Below are 10,729 nucleotides of genomic sequence, written 5' to 3'. Positions count from 1 at the left end.
GCATCCTGAGTTCTGATTTTTAGGTTTTGTTATTTGACCTCCCAGAGTTAATTCTGTGGTCCCTTTGTTCTGTGTCATCTGGTGTACCCCCTCTAGTGTAGTCAGGTCTCCGTGTAAAGCCCGCGTCTCCGAGTCGGTGTCTTCACGTGTGTTTTGAGTTTCCTGCTTTATTGTGAAAGTCTGTGTCTTATGCCAGTGTGTTCAGTTTGCGTTTCCCCTGTCTCGTCTTGTCAATCGCAATCAGTTGTGCCTCCCTCCTGTGTGTAGTTTCCTCGTTCCCTTCTGTGTATTTATAGTAGAGATGGACCGATCCGATATTACGTATTGGTATCAGTCTAATACTGACCTAAATTACTGGATCGGATATTGGAGAGAAATAAAAAATGTAATCCGATCCATTAAATATCAAAAAAGCACCTCACAAAACTTGCCACACGGTGTAACTCGGCTCATAACCGTAGCACGTCGCAGCAGTGTGCGTCACGTGATAGAGCGGCTGTGTGTATTTGTAGCCTCGCTACCAAACCAGCATTTCATCTCCGAGGAAGTTTTCCCAGAGAGAAGTAAAGCAAGTGTGTAAGTTCATCTCTGAATGTTTGTAAAGCATTCCTGCGTTAAGCTTAACAACCGATATATGGAGCGACTGCCTCTCTCTCTCTCTCTCCTGCTGCTACTTCAATCATGAAACAGCTGATCGGCTTTTCTGTCGCGAGTCCGTCTCTCTTGTTTGTTTTTGGCCCACTTTGCACCAGAAAGAGGAAACCAGCGGCTGAACAACAGCAGCACATTTAAGCTTGATAATCTGTTGTTAGAATTTATTTAATATTACTTTCTACTCCAGGATCTTTTTCTACGTAGCTGACGGCTGTAACTGTGCAGGGGCGGATCTAGAAAAGTTTAGCCAGGGGGGCCGATAGGGCATGAACAGGGAAAAGGGGGCACAAAGACAGACTTTTCTTCCTTATTCTCATTTAAAATGTCGAGCTTTTAATAAATAATTATCTGAATCTTACATTTTACATCAAGTTTAAATTTGATGTAAACTTGATGTAATGTCCATTACTGTATATAGTAACTGTTAAGTCTAATATACCCTAGTAAGCTATAGTACTTTTTACTTTGGGAAGGTACCATCTGTGCAGTCTGCAGTTCTGTTGAAGAAAGATGTTGAATCTATTTAATATTTCTTGAAAAATAATTGATTTCTGTGCATTTTTTTTCACACTGCATCAAATTAAGGTTGATTACGTCGATTAAGCATCATGAGGTGGAGTGTGAGGGGTGGTTCCCTATTTTTTATTTATTTATTTTTGTTGCTGGGAGTTGGAACCCTATTAGTTAGGTTGCTTAATATTTATGCTAAGTACTCTTTAAAATACCAGAATAGGGAGGATGGTGCAGGCTTAAGTTTATTAGATTGATCAGTATTGCTGAACTATGAAATATTTTTTGCATACAGGTATAACAGAATAGCTTTAGTGTAGTTGTTGTTTTAAACTTGAGTATGAACTTATACAAAATGCAGCAAGATATTTAAAAAAAAAACATTTTTATTGATTAAAAAACACTATATCGGATTCATATCGGTATCGGCAGATATCCAAATTTATGATATCGGTATCGGACATAAAAAAGTGGTATCGTGCCATCTCTAATTTATAGAGTTCACTCATGTTAGTTGCTAGTCCGTCTGTGTTTCTTCCCCACCTGTTTCTCCCAGAGTCATCCATTCAGGTTCGTTTTGGTAGTCAGTCCCAGTTTAGGTCACCTTGAGGTTTTGCTTTGCTCGCCGTATTTCTGTTTGTGCCACCTGTGATAATAAAAGCTCGCTCACCTCCAAGCCAGTGCCTGCATCTGGATCCTGTCTCTCACTCTTCACACGTCTGCCCCCCGCAGCCATGACACTGACAAGTTAAGGCAGTCTATTACAATGAACTGAGATGAAGATATTACTTAAGACAATGCTACACCTATCGCAGGACAGAGTGACAGAGAAGCCTGTCAGCAGACAGTAACATACTAACTGGCTAGCACTAACGCTAGCTAAATGTGAATAGGATTTGCAGCCTATATTTAACTTTTCCCCTATCAAGCGGGCCACCCGTGCTGTTGACACTTACCATGAACCAGAGACCAGTGCTAATGAACAGCAGATTATGTTATCCTAGATAAAAATAAGAACTTCTTATGCTTGCCACTCGTAGTCCACAATTTTGGTGATCAATGTCAGAACCTTTGGATTGACTGCAAGGTTTTTCTTAGACGTGTTCCGCTCCACTTTGGGTTTATCCTAAGGCACCTGTCGAATGAAACACAACAACTTCATTAAGAAACTGTCAGGGTCCTGGGTCTCCTGACCCAGCGTTTTAGTTCTTTGTGATTTTTGTATTATTGTACTTGTGTGTGATTTATTCTATGGTTTCTAGTTTTGATCCCTTGCCCTTCATGTCTCTCTGTGTCCCCTCTGTTCTGTGTAAGTCTGTGACTGCATATTTGAGTTTCCCTCTGTGTCTTTTGGTTCATCGAGTCCTCTGCCTTACTGGTTATGTCTCTGTGTTTCTTAGTTGCTGTCTCCACCGTGTCAAGTTCGCGTCTGTGTCATACTTCCTGTTTTACTTCGAAGGTCAGTGTCTTATGTGAATGTGTTCAGTTTACGCTTCCTTGTCTCGTCAGTTCTGATTTCCCCCAGCTGTGCTCTCCTTCTGTGTCTCATTCTCCTCGTTACTTCCCAGTGTATTTAGTCCCTGTGTTTCTCTGAGTCAGTGTTGCGTCGTACCCTCAACAAGCTGTGTGTGTTTTGCCTCTGTGTTGCCAGTGTTTTGTCTCCAGTTCAGTATTTCTGCTAAAGTGTTTTAGTCCACCAGCGTTTTTGTTTGTCTTTTGGTGAGTTTAGTTTAGTAAGAGGTTTTCCAGCAATAAAGGTGCGCTTTAAGTTGTACTTCTGTGTCTGAGTCCTGCATTTTGGATCCACCACTCCTGCTTGCCTGCCTGCCACACAGCCAACCATGACAGAAACTGAGGACTGGACTGTATGTTTTTTACATCTGCAATAAATCTAAATGTAGATTGAGCTTGCTTTTGAGTGTGTGTTTGGACATACAGGTCATTGTGGAACAGAGAGGTGATGCAAAGATGTTTGGTTAACCTGTGAGTCTTGCAAATACTGTTTCAGGGTAGTGAAACGTCTGTGAACATCTACTACTCCAAGGTCTCTTTCTATAACTTGACATGAGCATGAATCAAGGATATTTCAGAGACAGCCATCTGAAATGCAAATATGAATTATTTGTTGATTTATCAATCTACAAATCATCGCAACACTCAAGCATTGCTCAGTCTTATGCGTTTTAGCTGCAAATGAAAGGAGATCTGATGATTTGATTTGGATTGCATGACTTTAGATTTCACTGTCTCATCATTCTTATGTTTCAATCCATAAAATTGGCTGGTGCCGCCTTACCGTTGCAAGAATTCCAAGGTTGCTGCCTAGCCTACTGGATAAGAAATGTTCATGCAGAAGAGCCAAGCATCAGGATAAGTGCGTCGCTGAAATAGTGATATGGCCATTCACAATGGCCTGATCCACAGATAACATGAAGTGCTCGGCTGCCAAAGCTGAGTTTCCTGTTGTGTACATGAACAAGAAACAAGGGGACAAAAAAACAAGTCCACACATGACTCACGCAACTAACTGCAATGTTACAACTAACGTATATCAATTACATACACTGGCATGCAGTTTGGGCCCCCCAGTCAACTGCAAGGTGTCCAAACTTTTGCTGTGGGCCTTTTCTGTTTTTTAAAAAAAAAGAAAGAAAAGAAAATGATTTTATTTAAAATTAAATGTCATCTGTAACTTTATGACATTTGGAGATTATTTCATCTTCCACTTGCTTAACAGTTCATATGAACTAAAATTTTGACCATGGGTGCCCAAACATTTACATTAAAGCACCACAACTGCGACAGGTGTAATCTTTTGACATCCGTAAATGCAGCACAATACTCACCTTTACACCTTACTGAATAAATTTGAGAACTCACACCACTAATCTGCAGAGGAAGAAAAAAAACCTTATAAATCATGAAACCTGCCAAAATCCAAATACATGTCTGCAATGTACGTTTATATGTAGTCAAATAATTCGCCTCAGCTGCTTTAGTCTACTTCCTCTCCACAAAATAGAATAAAATACTTGTCTTATCCTTTACATGTCCATTACATTTTACAGGGCAAAGCTAGCACAGTGGGCTACTTCTATTTCCCTCACTTTATCACGCAGCTCATCTTGGTGCGCACGAGCTAGAGTGGAACAGCTCGCCTATTAGCTCTTAAGTTGCATACTTAATTTCACATTAAGTCAAATGCATCAGTGGCCGCTGTGGTTGCGGCCCCCCTAACGGGTATTAGCGCTCTAGAAACTATCCGCGTTGCAACTGCTGTGTTTACACGGTTACAGAAAGCTGGCAGCTAAGAAATTAGCAAACAACAACTCTGCTAGCCAGCAAGCTAGCGGCTGGTCTAACTAAACCTTACACTGACAGACGACGTGCTTTGCCTTCATAGCTAGGGGTTCCATGCCTTTTACCGTCTCAGTAGACTACGAGCCACAGTGGCCAAGTTAATTCTACTAAGCTGAGTTTGATACACTTGTCTTGCAGCACTGCATGGATGATCTTTCACCAACCTCTCTCTTCCACCGCGCTTTCCACAGCCACACGTGCAACCTTGTGGTTGTTAGTTCAAATTCCTCATGTCGTTATGTGTCCCAACATCCAATGGCATGTCACATTGTTTTCATGACCACGCCCTCACCCCAGGTGCAGAGGCCTATTTCTGTTCAGGAATGTTGTGAATACTTTGGGATTTATTGCAATTCCTACCTCTACATTTTTTTTTTTTAAATACATAATTAGCACAGTGTGGCCGTGCAATGTTTTATATGGGTTTTTTTTTCGTTTTTATTCCTATTAATTATATTTTCACTTTTTACCTCTGAATTATTGAAACAGAGCTAGATGACATTTTCAGCAAAATTATAATTCAAATACTCCTTTAATTATTAATTGTTCTCATTAATTTTTAGATCATTTTATATATTTTTCCATAGTTTTCCATTTGAATTTAACAGTTCAATCTTTCAAATAACGGACAAATATTTATGAAAGTATGATACATTTGTGAATGTATTTTAACAATCTAAATATGCATATGTACAGAAAAATATATTTAAAAAAGAAGAGAATTATGTTTTATTACATTTACAGTGATTTTATGTTATTTTACATTTGACATGTAAAATCACAGTCTATTTATATAAATGTAATGATATTGTAGAAAAACAGTACAAAACTGTAAAATACACAGTAAAATACTTTGATATTACATTTTTTTTTACAGTGTAAAGTAAAATAAGATATTACTTTTAATGTTTAATAATACCAACATTATTCATCTGTATTTCTCAGGCTATTATATATAACTACAATTCATCTTTATTCATTCTGTTACTGTAACAGACTTTGCTAATATGACTGGCTACGGGTGCTAGCTTGTCAGCTGCACTTGAATGTACAGGTAGATGTATCAGAGGCTGAACACCACAGTGCCAAATTGGTGAGATAAGCCATTAGTCAGTGTTGCGTTGACGTCTGGTTTTAAGGCCAAATTACCACTTTGTTTATGTTTATTTTTATTGAGCTTAAATGAGGCATAATTAATGCAAAACACTATGCTTGATGATTATTCATCACAAATGATTGTTATGGCATATGTTTGGTCTGTGACATATCAGAGTTACCATACTGCAGTCTGCTGTGCTACTTTACTGTGCTAAGCACACACTGTACAGAGTGCAACTCTACCACCTGCTGCAAATCTTAGTCCTGGAGTCCAGAACAGATTTATTTTGCCATCATCCAAACAGATAAACAGAAGATAAACAGTCCCTTTGTTTATATTTACTTCCTGTAGTCCTGTTGTAAAATGCAATGATTCTAATGTTGCCATATGGTGCAGACGCTTTGTGGCAGAATTTAATTTTAAAAAAAAAAAGTCAGGTAGAGTATGAAGTCAATGGAAATCAACTGCAGTAACCAAAGCTTTTAAGCGGAAAGCAAATAAAGCACAGCTGACAGTGAAAATGTGGGGATGACGTGACTCTATACACAAATAAGGATGGTTGGGAGTGAAGGTGCGGTTCTTGGGGCCGGCTTGGATACCAACGACTAAGATGGAAGAGTTCTGAGGGCTGCCTGTAGTGAAGGACGATTCCAGACACAGGATCCCTCTGGAGGCTTGGGAAGAGGCCCACGATGACGAGTGGAAGCAGAAACTGTCCGGAGGCTTGGCAGGAGGCCGGCAACAAAGGTGGGGCAAAAGCATGGCAAAAAGGGAATAACAAAATAGCTTTGGAGCACTAATGATCTGACAACAAGTGTGAAAAACTAGGCAAAGCTGAACTAATCAAAAAGCATGGGGAAGGAATGTAAGCATGGCACGAGAGACAAATGACTCTCAACAAGAAACAGAAAGTACCATGGCAAACAGATACGAGAGACATCATGAAGGCCATCATGAACCTAGTACAGGGGTGGGCAATTCCGGGCCTCGAGGGCCGTGTCCTGCAGGTTTTATATCTTACCTTGGGTCAACACACCTGAATCACATGATTAGTTCGTTACCAGGCCTCTGGAGAACTTCAGGACACGTTGAGGGGCTAATTTAGCCATTTAAATCAGCTGTGTTGGTTCAAAGACACATCTAAAACCTGCAGGGACACCGGCCCTCGAGGCCTGGAATTGCCCACCCCTGACCTAGTATGAATAACTAAACCAACAGAAACCAGAATGTAATGGAGCAATAACCAAAGAATAAACCTGAGACAACATAAAGATGCAGAATACCCCAAAACTGTAAAACTAAGTAACAGGAAATAAAGAGAGTAAACAGCAGAAAGAATAAACATATGTTTGGTTTTTAGGTTCATATGGAGACTGACAGCTACAAATGTAAAGTTGCCAAACATTTTAGATTTTGAAACGGGGCACCGTCGTTGCACCAGTCCTGCAGGTTCAGGTCGAAATCCTTGCTGACATCTCATTTTCGTTTTACAACACAAGATTTCTGTCTAAATAAATAAATTAATCTGAGTAAATTCCCAGATGATTAAACATGCAACTATTTTGCTGGTAATACTTGAAATGAGTAAAGAAAATCAACAGTCTATTTATACAAGATAATTCATAATTTTATTGGAGGTTTATATAGGCTGGGTCTGATTATTGGGGGGGGATTACACCCCTAACCCCCCTGGAAATTACGCCCCTGATATGAACATCAGACAGAACTGCAGAACAGACATAGTGCAGCCAAGTGCAGTATGAATGTGTGTGTGGTAGATGAATGAGACTTGTAATCAAAGACTTTGAGTGCTCAACTTCAGTAGAATGGGGCCATATTAGTACCAGTCCATTTACCATCGTTTTAAAGGGACAAATCGGCTCCATGCATGTGTGTAAAAGTTTCAGATGGTTTCAAAAAGAATATTGTGCATTTGCACATCATTTTATATTATATAAAAAAGAGTGTGTATACTTGTGTCTCTGCGAACTCAGTTTTGTGCATCTGGCCACAAATCTCTCAGAGCTGAACTACAAAATGACTGTTCACCATAAATAACAAAACGGAGCATCAGAACTGCATTTCATGAAACGTTTTTATTTAAATGACCTTCTTCCACCTTCAGCTCATAATGTAATGAAAAGAATGTTCACTGGATGTGAGTACCGAGCTAAAATCAAGGTCGGGCTTGGAAACAGAACATGCTAGGAGACAATAAGCTTGCTTGTCAGAGGAAAGAAAATTATCCAACCCAGTTGGCAGTTCTGCATCATGAAGCACTAATAGAAGCTCTGCAGATAAAGTTCAGGCACAGGTGCTAACACTTCCAGAGAATAAGGTGGAATAGATTTATTTTGGAGATTCCCAGTCAGACAAAATGCAGCTACAAGTGAAATGTGACGCCTGCTGGATACGGCATTAAATTAGCCCATTTTGTTTTTGCTCTTGCTCGCTTGCCAGGTTTCTGATAACATATCCAATATAGAGCTGGCAGCAAATTAATGGCTCCTGACATAATACACAGAACTTGATACTGTTTGTTTAGCTTGTGGGTGTGAAAGCTATTCACTTCATAGATGTTGGCAACAGGCTTGAATTAATTTATGGACCATCGATATCTGCAGTAAACAGCAAAGACAACTGCAGTAAATATTTACACATTTCTAATGTTTGACCATAAATATTATCATTTGAAACAGATGAACAATTACAATTTGCTCTAGCATGTACACTTAATTAGTATGCTTGTACGCTGAATATTAAATAGATTAAATACTGTTGTCTGCCTGATCCTGGGTTTTACTTTGTGGGATGTGATTCTGTTTTATTGATTTGACTTTTTGATTGTAATCTGAGTTTTCTTTGTTTTTATTATCTTTAATTTATGTTTAGGATAAAAGTCCTTATTGTTTTGTCACTTCCTGTTTTATTTTGTTTTGTTTTACTTCCCTCATCTCTCTTGCTTCTGACCAGCTGTTTTCTGCCTGCTTCCTATCCTCTCCTTATCTTGTTTGTATATATTGTCTGCATTTCCCTCAGTTCTGCGTCACATTCTCCCTTTTCTCTCACTGCTGCGTTTTTCCTAATGTTTCAGTCTGTTTTGCTCCTGCCTTGCTTGATACTGTCTTGTTTAATCCATGAGCTGGCAGCAAATGAAACTAACTTTGTTACTAAGTTTCTTCTGCCTCCCGAGTCCTGCTTGTGGGTAGTGACAGCCACATGAAGCCGCGTGAAGCCTTGAAGCTTTCCATCCAAATACAATTGGTTCAAAAAAGGTTCATTTGTCATAGATTTATGTGCACACAAACCCCCCTACCGTTCAAAACCTTTATTGTCATTTCAACTGCTTAGTGATAATCTTTTGGCTGTCTTGCAACAGTGTCAGCATGGAATAAGTCACTGCCAGAAAAGAAATAAATAGTTCATCCGTGAATTTAAGTTACCCGTAGCAAATCTGTAGAGTTTTGTATATATATATATATATATATATATATATATATATATATATATATATATATATATGCCTAGATCAGGTGCTGTTGTACCAGTTGCTTGGCACACAACAAACACAGACATGAGTACTATGGCAGAAAGACATTTCATTATTTACAGACTTATTATGTGTAAAACTTCATTTGGAGAGAACAGCTAAAAATGTTTCCATACAGAAGGAAATCCTTCTCCTTTTAGCAGACCCTGTGAAAACAAGCTCTGGACACCTCTGTGTCCAGGCAGTTAATGCGAGACAAATCCAGCTGCTTATTAAAGCTTTCTGGTTTGATCAGAAAAGAAAACATTGGTCCAAACACCTGAAAGTCCTGAAAACACATTGTGAATTCTTTCTTGAGTCTACGGATGTATCCGTGTATTTCCACAATGCTGATGCTGTGCTGAGCTGACAGCTGAAGCATTTGAAGTGTTGGAATGTGGAAATTTCAACATCGCTTGAAAAAACTGCCAGCTAGCAACGTCCCTCTCACCGGTAGGTTAAATGATTTTTAGCCAATTACAAGTTGAATCTGATAGTTGGGGTTGTTAGCTAACATACCGCCATTAAGAAGCAGCACAACTAATGTGTCTATGCGAGCTAATTTGCAATGTGCACTGGTGGCCTAGCCATTTATTTTGAAAGGCACCCTCTCAGATTAAATCACTTCGTGTTGTGCCATCAGTTAACCCTTCGCGTGCCAGCTGTGGCACGAGTGCCCAGGGCTGCCGACCCCTGCGCTAGCAGCATGGCCTTTTCACCTGTCTGTCCTCCACGTTCCTGCTCATTGCATCAGATGTTTAGTTACTCCTCTGCCTCCTTTTTCAGTAGTGAAAAAGTAGTGCACAATAGGGTTTCTTATGAGAGAGAAGACAAATACTATTTTCCCCACTCGGTGACACACCCGCCAAGGCTCAAAATCTGGTAATTGGTGATTCTGTTCTCAGACATAGACTAGAGACACCGGCAACCATAGTCAATTGTCTTCCAGGGGCCAGAGCAGGCGACATTGAAGGAAATTTAAAACTGCTGGCTAAGGGTAAACGTAAATTTAGTAAAATCATAATTCACGTCGGCAGTAATGACACCCGGTTACGCCAATCGGAGGTCACTAAAATCAATATTGAATTGGTGTGCAACAAAACAATGTGGGACTCTGTAGTTTTCTCTGGTCCCCTCCTCAATCAGACCAGGAGTGACATGTTTAGCCGCATGTTCTCCTTAAATTGCTGGCTGTCTGAGTGGTGTCCCAGAAACGATGTGGGCTTCAGGCTCCCAAACAGACAAAAACAAACTAAAAACCAGCAAAAAATGATTTAAACATAAAAAATCACAAAGAAAGAACAATACAGTATCCACGCTAACAAACAGTAAAACATTAGTGATTAGAACATGCTGTAGGTATTACAGGTACTGCACTGCAGTGGTTTGTATCATATCTATCTAATAGACTCCAGTTTGTGCATGTAAATGGAGAGTCCTCTTCACACACTGAGGTTAATTATGGAGTTCCACAGGGTTCAGTGCTAGGACCAATTCTGTTTACATTATACATGCTTCCCTTAGGCAGCATCATTAGAAGACATAGCATACATTTACACTGCTATGCAGATGACACC

General features: G+C 39.6%; 1 long non-coding RNA gene across 1 annotated transcript; it reads right to left on the bottom strand.

Moving 5' to 3' along the window:
• Positions 1-2,072: 2,072 nt before the first annotated feature.
• Positions 2,073-4,732, bottom strand: LOC308409577. Its single transcript, XR_013974034.1, has 5 exons — positions 4,689-4,732; positions 4,011-4,053; positions 3,728-3,792; positions 3,461-3,624; positions 2,073-2,299 (listed from the first exon to the last, which is right to left on the bottom strand). It is a non-coding gene; the product is annotated as an uncharacterized lncRNA (long non-coding RNA).
• Positions 4,733-10,729: the final 5,997 nt, after the last annotated feature.

The sequence above is a fragment of the Rhamphochromis sp. 'chilingali' genome (genome assembly GCF_963969265.1).
Source record: "Rhamphochromis sp. 'chilingali' genome assembly, chromosome: 14".
NCBI classification, from domain to species: Eukaryota; Metazoa; Chordata; class Actinopteri; order Cichliformes; family Cichlidae; genus Rhamphochromis; species Rhamphochromis sp. 'chilingali'.
Note: the sequence above shows the minus strand (reverse complement) of the source record. Positions and strands in the feature narration are given on the sequence as shown.